General features: G+C 34.2%; 1 pseudogene; it reads right to left on the reverse strand.

The window, feature by feature from the left end:
- The window catches only part of LOC106972209 (zinc finger protein ubi-d4-like), a 37184-nt pseudogene extending 10723 nt beyond the window's left edge, over nt 1-26461 (reverse strand).
- Nucleotides 26462-27759: the final 1298 nt, after the last annotated feature.

Genomic DNA, 27759 nt, shown 5'->3' on the forward strand with positions numbered 1-27759 from the left:
AACCCTTGTGCACTGTTGGTGGGATTGTAAAATGTTGCAACTGCTATAGAAAACAATATGGAGATTCCTCAAAAACGTAAAAGTAGAGCTACAATATGCTTAAGCAATTCCACCTTTGGGTATACATCCAAAAGAATTTGAAACAAAATCTCAGAGAGATATTAACATTCTCAAGTTCAATGCAACATTATTCACAATAGTCAAGACATAAAAACAACCTAAATAGTCATTAGCAGATTAATGGATAAAGAAAATGTGGTAATACATACCATGGAATGTTACTCAGCTTTAAAAAAAGAGGAAGAAAATATGAATGAACTTGAAAGATATCATGCCAAGTGAAATAAACCAGTCACAGAGGAACACACACTGCATGATTTCACTTATGTAAGGTATCTAAAATAGTCAAATTCATAGAGGGGATATGGAAGGGGGAGGAAAGGGAGCTGCTACTCAGTAAACGTTAAGTTTCAATTATTCAAGGCAAAAAAGTTCTGAAGATTTATTTCATAATAACATGAATATACTTAACACTACTGAGTCATACAGTTAAAACTGGTTAATATAGTAAACTTTACATTTTTTTAACACACACAGGTACACATACAGCCAAACCTATCTCAGAATAATTCTGCATAACATTTGTTATCCCAAAAAGAGAAAAACAAAACAAAAAACAAAAAAGATACAAGAGAAAAATAAAACTGTAACATACCCTCCAAAATCTGACTCCAACCAATCTTGCCTACTGTATCCCCCAATATTTATGTATTAACATTTCATTTTAGCCAATATATAACATACCCTCCAAAAATATGATGACCCCAACCAATCTTGCCTACTTTATCCACCCCCCATATGTATGTATTAACCTTTCATTTTAGCCAATTTTTTAGCCAATATCATTTAGCCCAAATATATAACCACACTGAATTCCTTCAGCATAACAGACACAATGACTCACAACTCAACTAGATCCTGTTCATTGCCTCCATCATAACACTTCTCTTACCAAAAAATATAATAAATCATTGTGCCTGAATTAGTGGGATCAGATCTTGTTAATCATTATATGCCCAACATTTAGCCCAAAGTATGGAATATGCTAGGCTTTCAATGCTCTCTTCATTTAAAATACACGCACGCACACACACACACACACACACACACACACACACACACACTCCAAATTCTTTACCCAGTGAAATCTTTTTTTTTTTTTTTTTTTTTTAACAGCTCAGTTGAATCTAATCTTCTTCCCTAATGGTTTTGGCCCATAGCTGTCTCTCATTTCTCTGAATTCTATTATTGTGACATTATATTCAAGCTGGTATTACTATTTAAATGTTTATTTCTCTACAGCTTCTCTTTAAAAAGAAATGGTCAGAGAGTATTTGTAATTCTTTGTTTTCTTGGGTATTAATAAATACTATGAACCAATTAATTTTTGACATACAGTGACTTATATGGATTTTGATATAGAATTAAAGATTCTCAGTTTAATTTTTAGTTGGTTAATTATTTGATTCATTGAAAATATCTTTCTGATATTTGTCTCTATAATGCAGCAATTTCCCAGGAATTTATTTTGGAATAAACTTATTGAAATGGTCTATTTATGGGTTCACTGAAACTCTGCTCTAATTCAGAACCCAGAGTATTATGGCCATTATATTTTTGTTAGGCTTTTATAAAGTTAAGAAGCACTGTTCAGAGATGCAATTTTCTAAATAGCCTCTGATGCTCTGATAGCGGTCTATTTTCCAAGAACACACCCCAAGTAAGGAATTATTATCAGGAAAATGAACAACAAAATATGACAATTTATTGTCCCTCAGCCCCAAAAGCATAAAATATTTACTCAATAAAATGGGCAAATTGGTATAAAAAGTCCACATCACTGAGATGAAATATCAAAGCTAAAATGGTTCAATATTGTAACAGCATTTATATGAGGACAAGGCTTGGATGGATAAACTAAATTTATAGCTTTGCCCTTTTCCTGTTTTTGCATGGTTAATTCTTGTCAATATTGAATTATGTAGGCTATTGTACTTAATTAATGTGAGGAAAAGCTCATCATTGTTTCCATGAATAAACCCAGTTAGAATGGTGATTTTCTGACATGAGTTTAATATATGCTGATTACAGTAACATTTCCATAATGGTTTTTAAAATCACTGATAATAATTGTAAAATATTTTATTATGAGTTGCTTTTTAAATCATGAGCAAATATTTGTTTGAATCATGAGAAAGTATATTAATAAAGTACAAAATTTGTTATGCACTAGGGCAAGTTAGATTTCCACGTACTCATAACTGAAATAATCAGCATTTTATCACCGCCATCCTTGCTGTTTAAAGTACGGCCTTTGGACTATAGACAGTAATATTACTTGGAAGCTTTTAAAAATTATTAACTTCAGGTCCTATCCCAGCCTACTGAATTCTAACAAAATTTTCAGATAATATGCATTTACATTAAACTTTGAAAATATCTTATCATCATCATCACTTTCATTGCCATCATAAGAATCCCTCTAACTGGCACCTTGGAGCTTCAATGTGTGTTTAAAAAAATGTTTATTTTTGTTTTGCATCCATGATATCACTTAATGTGGTCCAGTGTGCACAGCATTAATGTGTGTCACCTATATGATGAAATGTCATTTTACTCATAAATATCCCACTGGCCACATCTTCTCCAACTTAAAGTATGTACCACCTGGGGAGTTTGTCAGACTGCAGATTTTGAACAGTAGGTCTTGAATGGGCCTGATTCTGACTCATTTTCTGTTTTAATAGATCCAATATAATCTACCTGATATAAGGTACCAGACTGGATCCACCACTGCAGAAGAATTATTTCAAAGTTTAATGTTACCCTGAACTGTATATTGGGTAGACATTTAGCAATACATTAAACCAGTCAGACTCCGTGACAGGTAATCTGTATTACTGAGCTCATGAGTAAGTTCCATCTCTGCTACCATGACCACTTTCCACTTCGTACACAGAGTCCACTGAGAAAGTACCAATGTGTCCGGGTAATGTTGATTGCATAACTGATGACAGCATCATCTGCATAGAATTCAGTAATTTATAATTTACTTTAGACATAAACATTGTCACTCTTTGCCAATTTGAAAGATTCATCTACACATATCTTCCTCTGACCAACCTGTTACCAATTCCCCTGCCTTATAATTTTCAAATCCATGATCATATGGCAAAATTATTAGCCACTGTCTATACTATGTATATAGCCACTGTCTATAACTACCACTGTATAGTTATATTTATAACTATACATCTGGTCCTTTCTATACCCATATGAAGTGACAACCAAATATATTGCATGAAACTCTGTTTATGGGAAGGATGCTCTTACCCAAAACCTTTAAGGACTGTACTTGGAAGTGATTATATTATGTTGGCAATCTAGATCTGACTGGTATCAGAAGACTGAACAAAGCCTGTGTTAGAGAAAATAATGGTCCCAAAGAGGTCTGTCCACATACTAACACGTGGTATCTTTGAATATATTGTTGCATGGCAAGACAGAATTAAAGTTGCAGATAGAATTATGTTTGCTGATCAGCTAACCTTGAGGAGAGGAAAGTACCTTTGATATTCCAGGTGGGCTCAATGAAATCACAATGTAATCCTTTTGAGAGAAAAGTTAGGCAGGACCATCAGAGTCAGGAAGAGATTTGAAGACACAATGCTGCTTTTCTGGCTTTGAAGGAGCAGCAGGGGCCATGAGCCAAAGAATACAGGAAACCTCTAGGACCTAGCAAAGGCAAAGAAACACCATCTTGCCTAGATCCTCCAAAAGGAATGCAGCCCTCCCTGGTGACACCTTGATTTCTAGCCCAGTGAGACCCATTTGAACTGTAATATAATATTTCTGTGTTGTTTAATGCCACTAAGCAGTAGGAAACTAATACACCATCTCTTTTTCTGTTACCTGATCATAGCAAACTTCCCACAAGGATATAAAAATCAGTTGAAGGAGGAATGACAATGTGGTAGAAATAGTTACTGTGGATATATGAGAAACTTGCTCATGTAATTAACTTGAGTTATCATAACCACTCAGGTCCAATATTAAATATACCACTTCCTCTTTAAGATTGGGCACCACTATTTTCACTGAAATTTGTCACTTTGTGGACTATAAAAAATTCAGTTATTAAAGGGCAAATCAAGTGTCCTGGTTATTTGGTATTCCATGGTGAATAATCAGTTTCTAACAATGCCAAATAGCAGAACAAGAGGTATTACCAAGGAATTATATTTAATTGTGAAATAAGACATGCATGCCATTTAACACCCCGATGTGTCCTGCTATAACTCTCTTACTAGGACTTTTCAGAACTTGAGACAACAAAATACCTGCTATTTTAACAGAGCAATAGCGAGAAACATAACAGAAACCACCATACACCAATTTGACTCCATGAAGCACAGCATTTTACCCAGTATTGCCAAATCTGGACAACTTTAATTGTTCTCATCCTTGAGCAAGAGCTACGAATTAGGGGATACACTACGTGGGTGAAGTGGTCTCATAAGAAACTCCTTTCCTTATACACTTACATATAATACTACATATTGAGAGAAAGACTGCACATGCTATTTATAAAGTTCATTAAGTACTTTTTGTTTTTATTACATTTATTCATCATAATAATTTTTTACAGTTACTAATATAAGGAAATAGTTGAGAAGAGGGCATGATGGGACAGCAATAAAATTGCAGTTACATGTACATGGAAATACTAATTGTTCATCTTTAAAAACGTCCATAAACAAATTTCAGTTTCTGTTTTCAAAGCAGTATCTGTGCCTGCCCTCCCCCCCCCCACAAGAAAAAAAAAAGAAAAGAAAAGGAAAGGAAAGGAAAGGAAAGGAAAGGAAAGGAAAGGAAAGGAAAGGAAAGGAAAGGAAAGGAAAGGAAAGGAAAAGAATACACATATGCCCTGGTTTTCTAAACATTTGTTTAGTTAAAATAACATTTTAAAAAACAAGATACATATTTTACAAAAGGCAACAAGTTTTTATCAGAAAGCTAATCAAAACACTCTTTATAGGAAACTAAGTGGAAAAGAAAGTAAAAATCTGTAAACTATTTAGACAATTCCGCATGATACATTTCAGAGTTCAGAAAAGGGTAAGCAAAGAAAAAAAAGTAAGTAATGTTTTGATATCACCTGGTATGTTTTTGAATACTAGTATAATAATGATGAATTATTTGTTATGAGTAAAAAATATATATATTTTTTTAATATGGTACTGCTTTGAAATTAGACTCCATTTGCTTTACTCAGGTGTTTTGTGTCTAGAGTGTGTAGTCTAATTTTGAATAGGTACCCTCAAGAGCAATACTGCACTTCTTTTTTTTAATATTTTATTTTTTTAAGTAATCTCTCCACCCAACGTAGGGATCGAACTCAAGACCCCTAGATCAAGAGTCACAGCTAGGCATCCCTCCCCATAAGATTACCCTTCCTAAATGTTTGCCATGACATTAAAAAATGGTTTCAATAAATTATAAATACTATTAAGTATAAACTATTGAATAATTTATGAGTGAGAAATCTTTGCTTTTACACCTTATTTTTAACTCATTATATCCATACCAAAGCTTCAAATGAGTATTTGCTTATTTATAAAGATTTAAACCAAGAGCTCTTGAAGAAAACCATTTGTTTCACACCACAGCCATCTTTCATCTTGAAGTTATTTAGCCAACTTAACGCAAATCATAATAATGATCAGATACTTTAAAAGTCTGAATGCAGCAGGATTAAAAACAATCCTGCAAATCTTTTGTAACTGGAAAGAGGAGATCAGTGACCACAATTCAAAGAAAAGTTTAGTGGATTGCAACATTAGAGAAAAACACATTTTCTGCAAGGGATTATGAATAGTTTAATGAGAGTGAAATGCACGATTATGGTGTACAGCATGGTGGAATTCAATGGAAAATACCAAAAAGGGATCTATAGTAACTTTCTAGTTTAGGAAGAAAATACAATGCAGTGAAGGGGTGATGTCAAAGATAAAACATAACCAAAAGTGATTAACTAGGACTTTTTTGCCTTTCCCACATGAGAGCCTTTGGCAAAGAATAAGCTGTGCAGCTGACAGCAGGCTGGATATAAAGAGATTACAGCTCAGACAAGAAAAGAAGCTGAATTCAATGTTCCTTAAATTTAAGACATGTGGATGAGTACACAGTAACGGAAAGAAGTTTAGTACCAAAGAAGACATCCAAATGGCTAATAAATGTACAATGTACTCAACAGCAGTAATCACTGGAATGCAAAATGTAACCACTTCATAATAAACCAGAAAGGGTTAATGGAAAAGGAAATACATAATATTAAAGAAGTTTTAGGTATCATGGAATGTTTATATATATCTAGAAAAAAATGTCTATTTATACAATAACTTTAGAAAATGTCATTAAAGTTGGAGATATATATATATATATATATATATATAGATATATATATATATATATAGATATATATACACATACATACATACATATATATATATATACATACTTTGCTCAGCAAATGCTTTCTGAGGAATATACCTATACTGTTTGCTAAGTAAAGCTGCACAAAAAAGTAACACAGACTAGGCTTAAATGACAAAAATATTTTTTCCTCACAGTTATAGAGGCTAGAAATCCAAGATAGACGTTTTGATAGAGTTGATTTCTACTGAGAGCCATGAAGAAACATCTATTAGGACTCAGCCTGGCATGTAGATGTGATCTTCTCCCTGTGTCTTCCTTCCCTGTGTCTGTCCAGATTTCTTCTTCTTATAAAGACACCATTTATATTGGATTAGGATTTATTCATATGCCCTCATGTTAACCTAATTACCTCTTTAAGACCCTATCTCCAAATAGTCATACTCTAACACACTGCATTAGGACTTCAACATATATATTTTGAGGGACATAATATAGCCCGTATTTCTCAACAGATATACCTACATATGCTTAAAAACATTCTGCACAATGATATTTATTGTAGTACTATTCATAATATTTCTAAAATATAATCTACCCAAATGAACATATACCAAATGAGTAAGTAAACTTTGAAATTTTTACACTATAAATTAGTATACAGAAATGAGAACATAAAGATGAACCTCACAAAAAGAAAGGGGCACACAGTGTATTACTTTGTTTATGTAAAGTACAAGAACAGGAAAAATTAACCTATAATGTTAGAAGTCAAGACAGGAACTATTCTTGGTGGTAGGGGTGTAAAGACTGTGACTGAGGGGGAGCGGAGCATGAGGGCAAATATTTCAATACTTTATTGTGGTATCCAGTTTGTGAAAATATGTTAGGCTTTTCACAAAAGAATCATGCATGTTACTGAGCATATTTCGTAATATAAGATTAAAAAAATAAATGAATCCACTGGCTGACTAAAACCACTGATGTTGGTTTTAATAACAGGACATATTATTCTGCAATATTTTATTTGGGGACGATTAGAGTAACGATTCAATAAACATCCCCAAACTGTAAACTTGATGAACTATTTTGTGTTCCAGCTCTGACCCTTAGATTTAGGACTCTGAACAAATCTTTTTCAGTCACTAAATCCTTGATTTCTCCCTTTAAATGAATGATTCTCCCCACCCCCACCCACCCACCCCAGGGGAGAAGGGCAGAGAGAGAGGGAGAGAAAGGATCTTAGGCAGGCTCCATGACCAGCATAGAGGCTGACAAGGGACTGGAGCTCAGGATGGTGAGGCCATGACCTGAGCTGAAATCAAGAGTCAGACACTTAACAGACTGAGACACTCAGATGCCCCTTAATGATTTCTATAATAACTTCCTTTGGAGTTCTCTTCTAACTTTAGAATTCTATTTTTTATTAATTTTTGGATTGAACTGTTGAATTAGAGTGAAAATTATCTTTAAACATTTGACTAAAAACAAGATAAGTTTTTCTCGAGTGACAATAACAATTTATTTCCTACTTTACTGTCACTGAAATGTTACGATTAAGTTTAGTTATAGGATTAAAATTAAAGGGTTAACATTTGTTATTACATTTTATTTTAAGTTTATTCACTTATTTTTGAGAGAGAGAGAAAATCCCAAGCAAGCTCCACATTGTCAGTGCAAAGTGCAATGTGGACTGATTTCAAAGAACCATGAGCTCATGACCTGAGCCAAAATCAAGAGTTGGACACTTAATTGACTGAGCTACTCAGGCACCCCTCATTGTTATTATTAATTTTGATAACTGTATGGGTTTACAGAATTATATTTATTTATATAAAATAATTAAGATGGCAGGGTTTTCCTCATAATAATTTAATGATTTTAAGTAAAAAATATCCATTTATCGATATTATTTTTTGGCCCTTCTTTTAGTTTTTATTTTTTTTAAGGTTTTTTTATTTATTTTTTTTTAATTTACATCCAAGTTAGGTAGCATAAAGAGCGACAACAATTTCAGAAGTAGATTCCTTAATGCCCCTTACCCATTTAGCCCCTCCCCCACTCCCACACCCCCCTCCAGCAACCCTCTGTTCTCCATATTTAAGAGTCTCTTATGTTTTGTCCCCCTCCCTGTTTTTATATTATTTTTGCTTCCCTTCCCTTATGTTCATCTGTTTTGTATCTTAAAATCCTCATATGAGGGAAGTCATATGATATTTTTCTTTCTCTAATTTCAATTAGCATAAAACCCTCTAGTTCCATCCACATAGCTGCAAATGGCAAGATTTCATTCTTTTTGATTGCCGAGTAATACTCCATTGTGTGTGTGTGTGTGTGTGTGTGTGTGTGTGTGTGTGTGTATGTATATATACATATGTATATATATATGTACATACACCATATCTTCTTTATCCATTCATCTATCGGTGGACATTTGGGCTTTCTATACTTTGGTTATTGTTGATAGTGCTGCTATAAACATTGGGGGGACATGTGTCCCTTTGAAACAGCATACCTGTATCCCTTGGATAAATATCTAGTAGTGAAATTGCTGGGTCATAGGGTAGTTCTATTTTTAATTTTTTGAGGAACCTCCATACTGTTTGCCAGAGTGGCTGCACCAGTTTGCATTCTCACCAGCAGTGCCAAAGAGATCCCCTTTCTCTACATCCTCACCAACATCTGTTGTTGTCTGAGTTAATGTTAGCCATTCTGACAGGTGTGAGGTGATATCTCATTGTGGTTTTGATTTGTATTTCCCTGATGACAAGTAATGTTGAACATTTTTTCATGTGTCAGTTGGCCATCTGGATGTCTTCTTTAGAGAAGTGTCTATTCATGTCTTTTGCCCATTTATTCACTGGATTATTTGTTTTTTAGGTGTTGAGTTTGATAAGTTCTTTGTAGATTTTAGATACTGACCCTTTATCTGATATGTCGTTTGCAAATATTTCCTCCCATTCCGTCGGTTGCCTTTTAGTTTTGCTGATTGTTTCCTTCACTGTGCAGAAGCTTTTTATTTCGATGTGGTCCCAATAGTTCATTTTTGCTTTTGTTTCCCTTGCCTCCAGAGACATGTTGAGTAAGAAGTTGCTGTGGCCAAGGTCAAAGAGGTTTTTGCCTGCTTTCTCCTCAAGGAGTTTGCTGGCTTCCTGTCTTATATTTAGATCTTTCATCCATTTTGAGTTTATTTTTGTGTATGGTGTAAGAAAGTGGTCCAGGTTCATTCTTCTGCATGTTGCTCTCATTTTCCCAGCACCACTTTCTAAAGAGACTGTCTTTATCCCATTGGATATTCTTTCCTGCTTTGTCAAAGATTAGTTGGCCATACTTTTGTGGATCCATTTCTGGGTTCTCTGTTCTGTTCCATTGATCTGAGTGTCTGTTTTGTGCCAGTACCACACTGTCTTGATGATTAGAGCTTTGTAATACAGCTTGAAGTCCTGGATTGTGATGCCTCCTACTTTGGTTTCTGTTTCAAGATGTCTTTGGCTATTTGGGGTCTTTGTGGTTCCTAAATACAAATTTTAGGATTGTTTGTTCTAGCTCTGTGAAGAATGCTGGTGTTATTTTGATAGGGATTGCACTGAATACATAGATTGCTTTGGGTAGTATCGACACTTGAACAATATTTGTTCTTCCTTTCCAGGAGCATGGAATATCTTTCCATTTGTTTTCTGTGTCTTCTTCAATTTCTTTTATAAGCTTTCTGTAGTTTTCAGTGTATAGATTTTTCACCTTTTTGGTTAGATTTATTCCTAGGTATTTTATTGTTTTTGGTGCTACTATAAATGGGATGAATTCCTTGATTTCCCTTTCTGTTGCTTCATTATTAGTGTATACGAATGCAACCGGTTTCTGTGCATTGATCTTATATCCTGCAACTTTGCTGACTTCATGGATCAGTTCTAGCAGTTTTTTTGGTGGAATCTTTTGGGTTTTCCATATAGAGTATCATATCATCTGCAAAGAGTGAAAGTTTGACCTCCCTCTGGTTTTGGCCCTTCTTCTAAAACACATTCTATTTTTCTATTTAAAAAAATCTATTAATTTTTATTGGAGTACAATTAACATACAGTGTTATACTGTCAAGTATACAATATAATGATTCAGAATTTCTATAATTACTCAGTGCTTATCATGATTAGTATACTCTTAATTTACTTTATCTATGTCATCCATCTATCCCACCTCCTCTCTGGTAACCACCATTCTGTTCTCTACATTTAAGAGTCTACTTTTTTGTCTCTTTTTTTTATTTGTTCATTTGTTGTTTCTTAAATTCCACATGAATGAAATGATATAGTAATTATCCTTCTCCACTTGGCTTACTTCACTTAGCATAATACCCCTCTAGATCCATTGATGATGTTGCAAATGGCAAGATCTTATTCTTTTCACTTACTGGTAATACTGAAACTTGGCAAATACTTTCTAATAATGTACATTCTTATGTTATAGGAAACCTTGCAACTATTGGTAAACACACATGAAAGAAAAAGAAATATCAGTTAAATATGGCTGAGAACCATCTCAAAGGCCAGATAAAAAGAAAAGCAGGCAGTGAGTGGCTGAGGATTCTGACACTAAAAGAGAACTAGTGGTGATGTGAAGTCAAAGGCTGACACAGTTAAATCAACCGAATATAATGATAGGTTGCTGTGTAGAGGAGGGGAATACAAATATTTACAGTCAATCAAATCCAAAAGAAAATGAAACAGAACATAAATCATACCAGGGTTGTAGACAAGTATCAGCGTTGTCAGGGGCACATATTGAGTGATTTCTGTAGCTAACAAGAAATAGAAAATTATAACTTGTGGGTTGCCTCATGTATTGAGCAGTAAAACTCAATATGAAACAGCTTTATTGAGTTTTTGCTTTGGGTCCCCGTGTTTTATACTGAGACTTGCTATAAAATAGTTTCTAAGTCAAAAAACAAGAAAAAGTAATAGGAAGGAAGATAAACTGAAGTCACCCTTAAGCAGTTGCCTGGCATTGCTACACGTGTTTTCCAGAAATATTCATAGAATACAGCTGATGTTGGATCCATTAAGATTACTGTTTGAAGACAAGTGGAGAGGGAGAATATGAAATATAATGAATAGCTTTCTGGTTCTAAATGCAAGCAGAGGTTTAAGTGTTTTACACTTCCTTTGAGTGGTCATGCAGTAACCTTTTCAAACCTGATGACAAACAACTTCACGATAGGGCAATAATGTTTCCATATGAAAAATGCCAAAACACTAAAAAAAAAAACCTATTTTTCATATTTCAAATCCTGAATTTTTAATCACCTTTTAACTAGTTTACCTTTTTACATGTGAAAGCAGTTAAAAAATAGAGAATAGAGGTATAAATACTTATAATGGTTTTAAAAACTACACATAAGACCAGGAGATTTGACATGAGGTAAATATCACAGATGTAAATTTTTTTTAATTTTTTAGTGTTTATTTATTATTGACAGAGAGAGAGAGAGCATGAGTGGGGAAGGGACAGAGAGATAGGGAGACACAGAATCTGAAACAGGCTCCAGGCTCTGAGCTGTCAGCACAGAGCCCAATGCGGGGCTTGAACTCACAGACAACAAGATTATGACCTGAGCCGAAGTCAGACCCTCAACTGACTGAGCCACCCAGGTGCCCCACAGATGTAAATATTTTTTTAAAAATATTTTATTTTATTCTTGATCATTTAAACGTTCCTACATGATTTCATAACTAAGCAATTAGTTCAAAGTACTAATAACCAACTTAAAAGTGACATTAAGTGATATTAAGAACAAATATTGAATGGTATAAAATTCAATGGGAAACAACTATTGTTTAAATAACAATAATAATGCTGGGGGATTGTTGTAATGAGTTCAAGTCAGACAAATTCAGATTTTACATTCACTTGTGACACACTAAGACATTAAACCTATTTGATGTTTCTTTTACAGATCAATAAATGAATAAAAAATTCGTGACTGTTATTTTCTCTTACTATCAGTAGACAAGGCTATTAAAAACAGCTTTTAGTACATAATGTGGGAAAAACATTGCTTATATTCTGTTCTTTATTCCCAGTGCTTAGTGTTATTATTCACATATCAATGGACCATGTGCAGATCCCATTGTCCTGAAAAAGCTGTATGTAATCCAAATGTCCACTGGTCCATGCTTTCAGTATATCATAATGCTGAAGTGAATGGCAGTCTATAGCACTAATTAACTATTAACTGCTGCAGCATATTACGTTACTTTTGGTTCAAAAGTGATGTAAAATCATGATGTACAAATGCAGAAATGCATAGATACAGTTTCACTGGACAATTGAAAATAAATCTTTTCACCTACATATGCATTCAACCATCTCTTCATTTATTGTCAACAAATATTCACTCAGCACTTACAATGTGCCAGCTCCCTCTTTTTCTGACGCTTAGAATGATCAGTAAACATATTAGTCAAATATCTTTCCTCTTCAACTTTACTCCCACATGAAAAAAGATAGGATATAAATAACAATAAGGAAATTATATATTATCTGTTGATAAATGTTTTGCTAAAAAATAGAGAAAGGAAAGGAAATTGGCAGTGCAAAGTGGTCTGGCAGAAAGGGAAAGTTGCAATTTTAACATGGTGGTCAAAGCAGTCTCAGTGGTAATATATCTTTGAGAAGACATGATATAGACAAAAAACTTAGCAATGCAGATAGCTGAGAAAGAAATGTTCTCATAAAAGGAAACAGCCAATACAAAATCTTAAAGTCAGAACATGTCCACTGTGTTCAGGTACAGCAAACAAACAAGTATAGATGGAACTACGGGAAAGGCAAGAGATGAGGTATTCAGGTAATAGGGGTCAATCCATGAAGGACCTGGTAAATATGTGATGGATAATTTTAAGTGTTAATTTGGGTATGAGGTGCTCAGATATTTGGTTAACACTGTTTATAGATATGTCTGTGAAAGTATTTCCTGATGAGATTAGCATTTGAATGAGTACAGTGAGTAAAGCAGATTGTTCTGTCCAAAGTTGGTGTGTATCATCTAATCCAGCGAGGGTCTGGATGGAAAAACAAGGAGAAGGAAAAGAGGGAGGAGGAGGAGAGGGAGAAGGAGGGGGAGGAGGAGAGGGAGGAGGAGAGGCAGGAGGAGAGGGAGAAGAAAAACAGGGAGAAAAAGAAAGGAAAGGAAAAGAGCAGAAGAAGGGAGATTTCCTTCTCTCTGCCTGACTGTTCACACTGGAACTTAAACCATCGGTTCTCATACCTCAAAACATGGACTAGAATATACTGCCAGCTTTCATAGGTCTCTAGTTTGCAGATGGCAGATTACAGTACCTCTCAGTCCCCATAATCACATAGAGCCAATTCCTTATAGCAAGATGTAGATACAGAAATAATTTACACACATAGGTAAAATCTCCCATTGGTTCTGCTTCTCTAGAGAAACTAATACAGGCATTTTAAGGATTTTGGCTTTTATTTTCAGAAAAATGGGAAACCACTGCAGATTTATGAGTAGTCATAAATCTTTGACTTTGTTTAAAATACATTATAGAGAGTAAAGTAACAATCAATACTACAGATGATAGTAGCTTGGTACAAGGACAATTTATCAGAAATGGTATGAAGCGGTTCATTTATTGATATTTCAAAGATAGACATATAGATATATATCTATATCTAGATATATAGATATCTATACATCTGTAGATATCTATATCTAGATATATAGATATCTATACATCTGCAGATATCTATATATATATCCTCATGCAATGTATATGAGGTGTGAGGGAAAGAGAGTGAACAAGAATTTCACGAAGGTTTTGACCAGAGGAATTAGAAGGATGAAGCTACCATTATGACAGATAGGAAAGACTGTGGCTGCAGCAATACCATATTAAAATTTTGAATCTCTCAAATCCCCATGAGTTTTTCAGAGTACTATGATGTAGATAAAAATAACCACCTTGAAATATCAGACTAATGTTATGTATGGTGCAAAGGTATTTACTTTTAATTTATTTCCAAACAAATGATCTTATTGCAAAGAAAATAAAAGATAAAAAATATTGAAGGAAGATAAAAAGATGAGCAAGATGAAAACTTTTTAGGAAATTAAAAGCAATGATGCTTTTAGGGAAATTAGAGATAAACCTCCCCTTACCAATTATGACAACACTGTGTATTATTTTTAGCATTTCAGTTTGCAGAATAAGCAGAAAATAATTTAGTTACCAATCTACTAAAACAAGCAAAAAACAAACAAACAAACAAACAAAAACCAAATACTTTTTGGAATAGTGGTTTTCAAATTGCTTTGTAGAATCCTAGCTTTCTCAGAGGGAAGGAGCTCTCATGTGAGCAGGAGGGACCAAGCAGTCAGGGCATAACTTCACTTTTGTTTTTTACATATTAGCATTTAAATTGAATATATATTTGTATATATTTATATAAATATATATATATATGCATATATATTTTTTTCGCTGAATTGTGAAAAACACTGCTATAGAGGAAGATCCTTCTTTTTATTCCTCCACTGAAAATGTGAACTTCCTTTTATTCTTAAGTACTATCATGAACTTTAAATTTGAAATAAAGTGGAAACCCAGGACTGATAACATGAAATGCATGCATATATGTGAAATTTTTATGAGATTATTTTTGACTACTTCTATTATGGAGGATGGCCAAAATCCAGCAATAATTATTTTTTGTCCTTATCAAAGAAATAACAACTGAAAACATTATGAAATCTAATTGTCACTGTTCCACTTTTAACTTACTCATATAATATTTGAACTTAAAATTTCTCAACTGAGAGCCTCAGGTATTTCTTCTAATTACACATGATATTTGCTTCTTAGGAACTTTGCCTATTATTACAGAAAGTGTAAATGGCATGTATATGGTCAATTGCCTCACATGCATGTATTTACTCATTTCATGATACATGAGATAACTTTTAATTTTAAAAAAGGGGTTTTCAAGGGAAAAAAGCTAATTTTTATTAAGAATGTTTTAAAATAAAATATAAATTTCAAATTACATAAAGCTCATATTATTCATAGGGTTTCTTTTGAAACAGAAAATCAAGGGGCGCCTGGGTGGCTCAGTCGGTTGAGCGTCCGACTTAAGCTCAGGTCACGATCTCACGGTTTGTGAGTTTGAGCCCCGTGTCAGGCTCTGGGCTGATGGCTCAGAGCCTGGAGCCTGCTTCAGATTCTGTGTCTCCCTCTCTCTCTGTCCCTCCCCCACTCATGCTCTGTCTCTCTCTGTCTCAAAAATAAATAAACATTAAAAAAAAATTTTTAAAAAAGAAAATCAAAAAAAGCATCCTTAATAAAATAGTTCCATAAAATGTTGTCTTTGCATATTCAGAACTAGAAATTTTAGATCATTTCATTCAAATGAAATAGTATGAGATTATAGATCAGTTAATAAAAGTGGCCCATTGACTTGCATCTGAGGCAAGAAAAACGATTTGTTTCGGTCCAACTAAGATTTAATTCAGCTGCAATAGCATTATTCTCCGGAATGTATGACTACAGCCTCAATATACTTACATTTATATTAAAAATGTCATCTTGGTTTTTTGTAAAAACAAAAAATAGTTTATCATCCTGGGTCAACAGTTTATACATAGGCTATTTTGAAAGCAACAGCAGTTCTCTGTGTAACTCTTTATGTCTTAATGAAACTCTGCCTTCTGAAAATCTCATGGCCCTACTATTTAATGAATACAAAAATCTACATTTATCTAAATTTTACATCATAAGTTGCAAAGTGACATATTAGTTAAATTTTTAATTTTTTTATGTTTTTATTTTATTTTTGAGAGAGACAGAGTGCTAGTGGGGGAGGGGCAGAGAGAGAAGGAGACACAGAATCCAAAGCAGACTCCAGACTCCGAGCTATCAGCACAGAGCCCAATGCGGGGTCGAACTCAGATAGCCTGCTTAGGATTCTGTGTCTCACTCTCTCTCTGCCCCTCTCCCGCTCGTGCTCTCTCTCTGTCTTTCTCTCTCTCAAAAATAAATGAACATTAAAAAAAATAAAAATAAAAAGATGATGTTTTACAGTAGGGAGTAAGATATTCCTTGGAGGATTTTCACCTCTATAGTTTCATATTATAAATTACGGCCATGCTGTTTATTCTAGGAAATTGTCGTGTCACTTGATATATTAAAGTATTATGATTATTTTTTAAATATTTATTTATTTTGAGAAGAGAGATAGTGAAAGCAGGGAAGGGGCAGAAAGACAGGTAGAAGGAATCCCAAGCAGGCTCCACGCTGTCAGTGGTGAGCCCAACAACAGGCTGGATCTCACCAACCTTGAGAACATGACCTGAGGTGAAACCAAGAGTCAGACCCTAACCAACTGAGCCATCCAGGGACCCCATGATATTATGACTATTTATATATTGTTTGGTATTGTTGTTATTTTGATATTTTTTATTTGACACAATGTAGTACTTATAAAATTTATTTCAGCAGAATAATTATATATAAAATATTTAAAGTAAAAAAACACATCAAATATTAGAACCCACTGGTGCTCAATAATCTTTTCACAAGCACTGAAATAACAAGAATAATTAAGGGTTTGAGATGAAACAGTGAAATTCACCATTAAATATTATAAGCTACTATTGATTAAAGAGCAATAAGAAATTAAGGAACCTCTCACTGGAGGTGGTATTGAGCAGAGAACCAAATTAAAGCAAGAAATGAGATGGATTAAAGTATGACTATTAGCGTAGGGACAGGTATAGTCAGGCATATTTTCTGAGTCTACATATCTAAGTGTGAACATGTATATGGCCAGAGAAGCCTGTTTCATAGTTATATTAAGAGTTTGGGCTTTATTTTCATATGTGGCAAGGGTCTATGAAATCATTTTAAGAAAGGTCATACATGATTAGATATGGTCATGTAATATTCAGCATGGTTGTAGTTAACAATACTTTATTGTATACTTAAAAATTCCTGAGTATAGATCATAAAAGTGTACATCATCAGAAAAAATAACTGTAACTATGTGAGGTGACAGATGTTAATTAAACTTATTGTGGTAATCATTTTGCAATATATACAAATATCAAATCATTATGCTATATACCTTAAATTAATATTATGTTATATGTCAATTATATCTCAATACAACTGGGAAAATATGGTCATTCTGGGTTTGTAAAGATGATAAGAGAATTTAGTAAAAACTGAAGTTGGCAGGAAAGTTGGATACTGCTACATTTGGTCAAAATGAGATGCAGCTATAAATGAGAAATAACTATATATATATACTTACATACATATGTTATATGTTACATACAATTTATATATAATTATATATATAAACACATATAAATGTGTGTAGATATGTGTGTATGCACATATCTTAATGACTGCTGATGTAGAGATATTATGGAAAACACATAAAGGTATATGATTTAAAATACGAATATGTTGACAAACCACACATTTCTTAATATTGTAATATATTCCTTTCCTTTTTATGCATAATCATGTGTGCACTTAAACATAAAAAAATAATCTCTCCATTGCATAACATAAAACAATAATTTATTTCATATGTGCATGTGAAGAGTGAATAGAGAAAAAAAATAAGTAAATTTTAGTTTCTTGGTGTCTTTTGATGCTTTCTTCCTAGTGTCCTACATTATTCAAATTTGAGCTTATAGCCTATAAATTATGCCCATATATTTTATTCATTTTTTTCCTCATAAATTCCAGTAGAGTCACCAAGTTACAGAAAGTGAAAGTTTTGGTTGTAATTAGTAATAGATGTAATTGGCCATTGGATTGGGGGTAAAGAAGAGAACTAAAGACAGGACTTAAGAACTGATTTCGCAATTCACTCTTAGCACACATCAAGAAAGCTGAGTCAAACATTTTCTTGGTGAGCCTCAGAAACATGTTTCCATTTGCTACTAAAGTGTGGATAGTGCTAACACATGTGTCTGCATGTAATGCCTTTATTTCTAATGGGAATTTTCTTCATGGAAAACTACAGCTCTGGGTAACTGGAAAGGGGGTGAATACATAATATGTCACAGTGATATTGCCTTCTTAGTATAGTTGGGCTACAGAAGTTAATCAGGTGATCCAATTTTTACCTACAAAAATGTGCAAGTCCCTACATGTTTGTAATGAGTAGGAGACAAAAGAAAGCATGCATTCTTTAGAGGTAGACAAAATGGTTTGTGCTCCCATTTGGGTACAGTTAAGAATGAGTATGTTATTCAGTTTTCTAGGTCTCATCTTGTAAACTGATATGCCAATACCTTTCCTCCAGGATTACCGTGGGAATGAAATGACATAAATATATATAAAGTACCTGACGAACAATGAGCACTTAACAATAAGCACACAGTGCTTAAATACTAAGTACTCAATACATACTAATTTCCCTCTTCTTCCACTTGATTTACAATAGAACACTCTGGTCTCCTAGGAAGAATGAGAAATAAAGTCTGTGATACTAAGAATATCCAAGAGTTTAAACTCCAAAACACAAAAGGACAGAAGCAGGCCCAGATCTTCGGAGGGCCAGTGAAAGATTGAGGTAGTTGAGTAACCTGGTAAATTAGTGAATTCTAACATGGAGAAATACTTTTCCATCTAGCACTGGTGGTGCCAAGCAAATACTGCCAGAATGAGTATGAAGGGAATTTTTACAATTTTGTTAAAAGTTATAGTAGAAAGAAAAAGATTTACAAGATTGGCAGAAAGCTAATGAGGTGATATTGCTTTGGGGAGAGACACATAAATTGAATATTACATTCCTGGACAGAGACCCCCCTCTCATCGGCACAGAACTGACAACTCTAGAACTGGGTATGAGAAGTATAAGGGGACACTGGGAACTTCTACAATAATATCAGCAGTTATGGGGACAGGTATAGATGAGGTAAAGGAACAAAGCAGCAGCAGCAGCTTTGATCCTGGGTGTGAGAGAAAAACAATAGCAGGAGAGCAGTAATGGTACTCAAGGAGAGTGACATGAAAGCATGGAAGTTGTAAGATTTGGAAATTCAGGGTTTTCCGTGGAATGGGGCTTCAGAACCATGGCGGGTGTTCACTGACATTTCTGTGATAGACTTGCTGTTTCAAAGATAATTAATTCCTGGTGATGCTGAGATGCACTGGTAAATCAAAGAGCTAACACTCTCCAGCCTAAACATGCAAAGGAGCCCTTCCTGTTTTTATAAAAGTAATGAAACCTTAGGGACAAATCAGTGGGGCTACAATCTTGGCCTTATCAATGATTTTCGTTGACACCTTACCTAACAGTTTGGTGTTTTCAGCTATTATATCTATGGAATGGAAGTAATAAAATATTACAAAGGTTAAAAGCATTAAGATATGTAAGATACATATTCATGTTCTATAAACTTAGTTATCATTATTTTCATTATGATTGTAGTTATTATTTATTATAATTATTACTCAAGTAAGAAGAGCTTCTTATTTCAAATATAAGTGTGATCTTAGTTGCTGTATACTTTATGATCAGTAACTTCTAGTTGGTTATTTCATAGATTTTCTTTTCACGTATAGAAGTAAAATATACATTCAAGCGCCATCCAGTTTAAATGTAGGTTTTAATCCTTGAAATTCATACATTACAATATTTAAAGTACCTGGGATAGTGATACAAAATTAATATGATTAAGGGCAAAGAACTACCAATTATTTATAATAAACACAACTAAATATGTATTTATACTGATTATTTTTCTGAACTGTAAGTAATTCTGCCCTTAAGAATCATTTGGGTCATTTATGTGTAAATGATGCACTACTTATGTATAAAAGGCAGAACACCACAGCTATTTAACTCTCTAGACGTTAAGTCTTTGTCCAAGATGAACACACACACACACACATGTGCACACACACAGAGGCACACATGCAATTTATATAGATAAAATGCATACATATAAATTTACCTGGATAGTATTTTATTAACAAACTTTGTGCTATGCAGTGCTCTAAGGGGGAAAATACAGTATTTCACATGCAATGATTGTTTTTTCCTGAATAACATACTGAAAGATCACAGGAAACTTAAGACCAAGATCCAGATAATGGTATTATAATGGCCTTTTTGATTATGGGGCAAACTACTGGAGTATTCTTTAGGAAAAAATATTAATGTTCATGTGTTTCAAATTTATAATTATCTATTTTAAATTTGGAACAATTATAGGCTCTCCCTGCCCCTAAGCTGGGCATTTACATTGATTTCTAAAGTCAGTTAAAATAAAGTATAAGTGAAAATTCAAAAATTGAATTATTGGGGCACCTGGGTGACTCAGTTCGTTAAGTACCTGAATCTTGATTTCAGCTCAGGTCATGATCTCATGGTTTGTGAGATCAAGCCCCACATGGGGCTCTGTGCTGACAGCACAGATGCAGATTCATTCAGCACAGAGATTGCATAAGGACATTGTCTCTCTCTCTCTCTCTCTCTCTCTCTCTCTCAAAATAAATAAACATTTTTTTAAAAAACTGAATTACTCAGACTTTGTTTTGAATTAACATTCTATAGCAATATATGCCACAATTTGGCCATTTTCAAATATTATGTGGCTTATACTGTATCAGGTGCTTATTATGTTTACTAATCACTCCCCATGAAAGTTCATTAGTAGGTAGTAGAATTCCTACAGATTGAAAATAAAAAGTAGACTGAATAACACCATCTTTAGTTTGTATACAAATACTCTATTTTCTATAAACAGGATCATTATAGGTTACACAAGATAAGAATTATCTAAAATAAATTCAATGATGAATAATGTCAGTGGCTGTTTTTCTGATGTGCCTTTAGGCTCTGATAAGGAATCCAAATGACAAAACTTGAAATATGTTTCCACCTATTCTGTAAAAGATGGTAATCATTTCATTTGCTTATCATTTCCTTCCCACTCCTGCACCTCCTTCTTCAAGAACATGGGTTATGCCCTTTTAAGTCTGCTCTGAAAACTCTTCCCAAGGAAGCCCTTGATACCACCTTCTGGTAATCACTGATAGAACTACAGGTGTTCACTTGTCCCAAGTCGAGACAGTTGAGATTCTCTTTGAAGAGAGAAGACTCTTTTCTATGAAAAGACCACACACAGTAACTGCATTCAGGCTCTGTTGAGCATAGGAACATAAAGTCAATATAATGCCAAGCAGCCATTTTCTACCAGGTACACTCCCCGACAAATTAGAAAAGAGACCATGTGGAGTGACAAATACCAAACAACAAACAAACATGAGCGTTGACCCCTGGTAGCTTTAATATTCCTGGTTGTAGTCTTCTGGGTAATATTTTAGAATCATATTAAGACTTTGGATCTCAGTAATCCTCTCAAATTCTTTTTAATAATTATAGTAGTTCCATTTGTTACTTATAATCAAACCAGTATTTATAAGTAACCAATAAAAGATTCTGAAAATCAAATTATCCTAGATTAAGACACTATGCATTAGAAATTGGATATATATTGAATAATTTTAGGGTTGGAGACAGAGTGAGAAGGGGATAGAATTAGTTATCACACAGAAAAGTAAAAGTACAGAAACTAGAATTCATAATGGCTAACACCGTCAGGAAAACTAGGTGAAAATGCATACTTTCAAAAATTTGCTTTTTCAAATCCTCACTCTATTCTGAACCCATTAACAAACTCTCTACTAGGGATCAATTATTGCTGCTTTCATCATGAATATTTGGTGAGATTGTTCGTCCAATTTTCTGAAAGCTCAAACAATGAATAAAGGATCAGGAGTAGGAAACTGGAGTTCAAATGTTTTCCAAGAACAGATGTCAAGGAACCAACAAACATGTATCAAGTTTAAAAGACAACTTAGATTGGATATATTCTTTCTGGAAATCATTATATGTACATATATTTTTCTAGGGAAATTGTGAAAAAAGTTAAAAGAAAATTAAGACAACATCCTCAAGAACTCAAATATTTAAACATGAGGTTAGATGAGCTGATAAACACTGACCAGAGGCTAAAAAAGAATAATACCTGATGTGTGTAGCATTATGGAAACAAAAAATATAATTAAAGAAGGAAGACATGGTACACTGAAAAGTCAGGAGGCTAAAACACATGCATTGGATTTAATGTCATTGACAGAACATGGAAAATTCTGTGGAGTGAAAAAAGATGGTAACAAAATGGAATGAGTTGGCAGGAGGAATACAAGGGACATAAATACCTCTTTTGAAAAGTGATGGAGAGAATGAGTTGATAGTATAATATTAAAAAGACAGAATTAGGAACATTTACATTATGTTTTTAAAAATATTTTATATAAATGGAAGCGAATTTGACAATAAATTATATTACACAAAAATTTTAAAAAATAAAAATATTTTAAATAATAGAAGTTGTTAGTGTTTAGGGGAATTTTTAAATGATAGGAATGTTTTTACAGAGTAAGAAGGGTGAAAATAAAAAAAGAGACAGCAATAATCAATAAAGTCAGGTTCCCTAGAAGATAATATATGATGTTACATAGGACCTAAGAGGAAAGATGGACATTAAATTGATGGAGACATTTCGGCTCTTAGATTAGGGTTTACAAATTTACCAAATAAAGATATATAATTTCTAATTAAATTTGGATTTCAGACAACCAATGAATATTCTTGGTATTTTAGGGCCATAAATTCTAGTCCTAAATAGTACTCAATAGTATAAATTCTATTACTAAATAGTACCAAAATTCTACTTATCATTTATCTGAAATTCAAATTTTAGTTAGACATCCTACATTTTTCTGGTAACCTGAAACCCAAATGAAAGAGTCCCCACCCATTTTTCTGCACATGGTGTTTGGAAAGCCTCTCTTTGGCCCTTCTTTGACCATAACTGACAGCACAAAGTGAGGAGTCTTTCCCAAGAGGACATGGCCATTTGGAACCCACGCTTAGTTAGCCATTCTAAAACCAGAGATACTGCAAATCCCTGCCAGTAGGGGTGAAAACCCACTTTCAAGGCTGCTTGTGTCTCTTCCTCATATCCCTTCTCCCTGTAAAAGACTGCACTATCAGTGTGCTTCTGCATAAGCCGCCCAAAACATAAGGTACAGCCAAGGGATGGGTCCTTGTGGGACTGTAGAAACATCTTGGATGTGCAGATGTCTTTCCACATACATGATCTTCAGGTGAAAATGGATGAAAGTTGGTAAGGAAAAGGGAGTAAGAAGACAAAGTGGGTAGGGCAGCTTTAAGAGCATCCAAGGGCTTTAGTATTGCCAGGTTCCTCTAAGGGATTCTGTGGAGTGTGAAAAATCTTAATTCAAGTCTGATTTCCGGGTTACACTAAAGTTTCACTTTTCAAGGAAGAAGGAGAGAACACATTTTACTTAACAGCTTTCTAGTTTTATTTTTTCTTTCCCTCAGTTCTGGAAATGTAAGGAGTGGGCCTGGAGAAAAGTACGATTTGCATTGTAACTATGTAAAGGAGAACATGGTCATGTGTCCTTATAAGTTTATAGACATGGTGATAGTATATTGAGGAAGACACTCTCTGATGGCTTCTGATTTCTCTGAGGCAGTAATCAGGGTTATTTTCTAAAAAGTAGGAATGTGTGTGCGTCTGTGTGTGTGTTTCTGTGCGTATGTGTGTCTCCAAATGGCAATTCTAAGTTTTGACAAGATTTTATATAATTATCAAGAAAAAATGTGGAAAATATGACTGAATAAAACTGGTAGCATTTTTCAGCAATTAGTATTGAGACGAGCCAGGTTATGATGCTGGATCTTACTTTATAGTGATAATTCAAAATTTCAAATTAGGTTCAGTTATGTTGAAGGATGATAGATAGATACCTTCATGAAAGATCAAAATTTTACCAGGTGGTTGCAGTAAAATGGATAAAAGCAAGGAGGTCCAGGGTATTTGGAAGAGGGCAATTAAAATGGTGTGTGATGATATCTAGCTACTTTTGGTGGGATGAGGAAAACAAATTAGGAAAAGGGGGAGTTGGAGTGTTAATGTGCCAAGGTGCTGCAGAGAAACATCTCTAATCATTGTTTCTTAAATTTACTTTATTCCCTTTACTTTCACATTGTCCTTTACAAAAGTCTTATAGTTAGTATTGTGGAGTTGGGAGGTGGACAATAGCTTTCAAGTCACAAACTGTTGATTTTAATTTCATGTTTCAAACATTATATGTGATCTTAGGAAAAGCATAACTTACTTGATCCTCAGTTTCATCGTGTATTAAAATATCATATGAATACTTGCATCATAGTATTGTTACAAAATATTACTAACAAACATAGCTAGTGCTCAGATAGTATCAAAATTCTGTTTCTCTTTTTTTCCCTCTCTGCATATGTATGTCATGTATGTGAATGTATGTGTATACACATATATCTCTCCAAGTGAATTCATTCATTTCACTTATAAGCTGCCTTCCAAATAGCGAAAGTCTCCTTCTTGAGTATCAGACTTGTATTTCAACCACCTATGAGTTATATACCTTCCTGATGTTTCATGGTTATTTCACATTGAAAATTGACTCGTTATTTATTTCTTCCAAATCACTTATATTCCAACAAGTTAAGCTTCAGCTTTATCAAAATTTTGCACTGCCACAAACACGCTGCAACATCGTCCCTCCAAGTCTCAGCATGTTCTTTCTTCTCTTTTATTTACTAGTAAACTCCAAATAGTTTAAATGCTAGTTCCTCTTTGATGCCCGCCATGAACATCACTGTAGACATCCTATGCAGACTGGGTTTTTATATTTTCAGTGAATCTTTAAGTCATGTTTTAATCCCTTCAGAGTTACACATGAAGACCCTCTATTAAGTCAAACCAAAAGAAAAAAAACATAAATTTGCTTTTAGACTCAAGAGATCTATTCAGGCAATTCTTTCTAGGCTATGCTTTAAATCTTATCTCCAAATATCCCATTATGCTATTTTTAAAGATTTTTTAAACGTTTATTCATTTTTGAGACAGAGAGAGACAGAGCATGAATGGGGGAAGGTCAGAGAGAGAGGGAGACACAGAATCTGAAACAGGCTCCAGGCTCTCAGCTGTCAGCACAGAGCCCGACGCGGGGCTCGAACTCACGGACCGCGAGATCATGACCTGAGCCGAAGTCAGACACCCAACCAACTGAGCCACCCAGGCGCCCCTGCCATTTTTTATAGTACTTGTATTCTACCTTTCTCTCAAGTCTCACAGAAAGTTTTACTTAATCGAGCTTCACTACTTTTTTAATGTTTATTTATTTTTGAGAGGGAGGGAGGAGTGCAAGGCAGGGAGAGAGGGAGACAGAGAATCAAAAGCAGGCTCTGTGCTTTCAGAGCAGATCCTGACACAGGGCTCAAACTTATGACCTGAGCCGAAGTCAATAGTTGGTCGCTAAAGAGACTGGGCCACACAAGCCCCCAATCCATTTTCACTCTTGAACAGAATTTAGAGTTGGCCAGCTCTGCACTGTGCAACCTGATACCTAACTTCAGATATGCACTCCTCGCTGAGGTTCCTAGGACTCTAAGATGGGGTTCCACGTTGCACTTCACTAACAGACAGGGATAAATATTTATCAGATGATGCATTAAAAATCATTTTCTACATGTCCATCTTCCTCCTAAACCTAACTTCTTTTAGTGACAGTGGATATGTCTAATGCATTTACTTTCTGGTAATTATCTAGTGATAATGCCAATCATGCTATGATGCTTCAGTAGTAACTTTTTAAACAAATGGGTGAAAAAAGAATGGAGTAAAACTCATGTGCTAACTTCTACTATAGCTGTTCTGGCAACAGTTGTTCTGTTTTTGGCTTTATGTAATAGGTATACACCTACCTGCCTTGCCCTTACCAGCAGGTTCAATTCCTCCCAAGGTAGAAGTGCCACTGTTGGAACTAAGACATGTGTTAATTACTGGCTGCTCTGCGTGCCGCATACCTTCAACTTCTCCTCACTGTTGAGTTTCCTTTTATACTTCAAATTGGTACTTTTTTTTAATAGCATTGAGTGTATGGGGTGGCAAGGGAGATTCTACATATTTTCTGTGCACCTTCATGAAGGATATTTCCTACTTACTCCCTTCAATCGTAGTTGGGCTAAGGGGGAAATTATAAACTCAGAGCTATTTTTTCACATCATAGTTAAGATATCCCTTTTCCTCCTCTGACATTTGGTGCTATTGATGATAAATCCATGGTCAATTTTAACATTTTTTTCCAAGAATCTGATTTTCTCCTGGTCTAGCTTTTTTTTTTTCTTTTACATATTGTTTTCTAAAACATGATGATGTATCTAGGGGTAGAGACTTTTTTTAAAACTTTATTTCAATCCCATGTGGCATTTATTGAGATTTAACCTGATTACTCACACCTTTCTCTAGTTCTGGAAAATTCTCAACCATTATCTCTTCCAACAGCATCCTTCTATCACTTTATTTCTTTACTAATTTTTGAACCTCCCTTATCACATGTTAAACTTATGGGTCTACCTTCCATTCTTTAAATTTGATTTAATATTTTCCAACCCATTGGGTAATTTTCAATAATGTGATCTTTTACTTTACCAATTTGCTCTTCACCTGAGTATAATATGCTATTTAACCACTGATGAAAAACAGACTCCAGAGCTAGAAGTCCTGGCTACAAAACTATCAGAAATTACTTAAATGCTCTGTGCTTCAGCTTCTTCCTTTTAAAATGAAAGCAATTATGGTACCCACTTTGTGGATTTATTCTGAATTAATATTTGTGAACTATTTATACATATTTCTTTCTTCTAGTATATAGCTAGTCTAGACTTTCAACTCCTCATAACTGGATTATTCCAATTGTTTTCCATTACATCCCTTGGGGTGGGGGGAAAGGGGTTTCCTCTAAAATTTACTTTCATCTTATAAAGCATAGCCACATACATGCTATTATTTTACACATAAACCATCCATGTGCCAGATTAAAAAAAAAATCCAGGAGTAACAGCTATTTTCTCATGATGAAGTCTACATGTCTAAAGCAGGATTTTCATCAGGTAGACTTAGTTCTACCAATTTATATTTTCTTTATACCTCTACCTGACACTTCACTTAGATGAGGGTTTCTACTCAAGTCTAAAAAATATGTCATACACATTCTGCTTTGGATCTGTATTATGCATTAATTCAATCATTTACTTATGTATGCAATCACTATTTATTATTTCATATTTTATTGCAGCTATTGTGCATACAAAAATGAATAA

This window comes from Acinonyx jubatus, chromosome C2, assembly GCF_027475565.1.
Source record: "Acinonyx jubatus isolate Ajub_Pintada_27869175 chromosome C2, VMU_Ajub_asm_v1.0, whole genome shotgun sequence".
NCBI lineage: Eukaryota > Metazoa > Chordata > Mammalia > Carnivora > Felidae > Acinonyx > Acinonyx jubatus.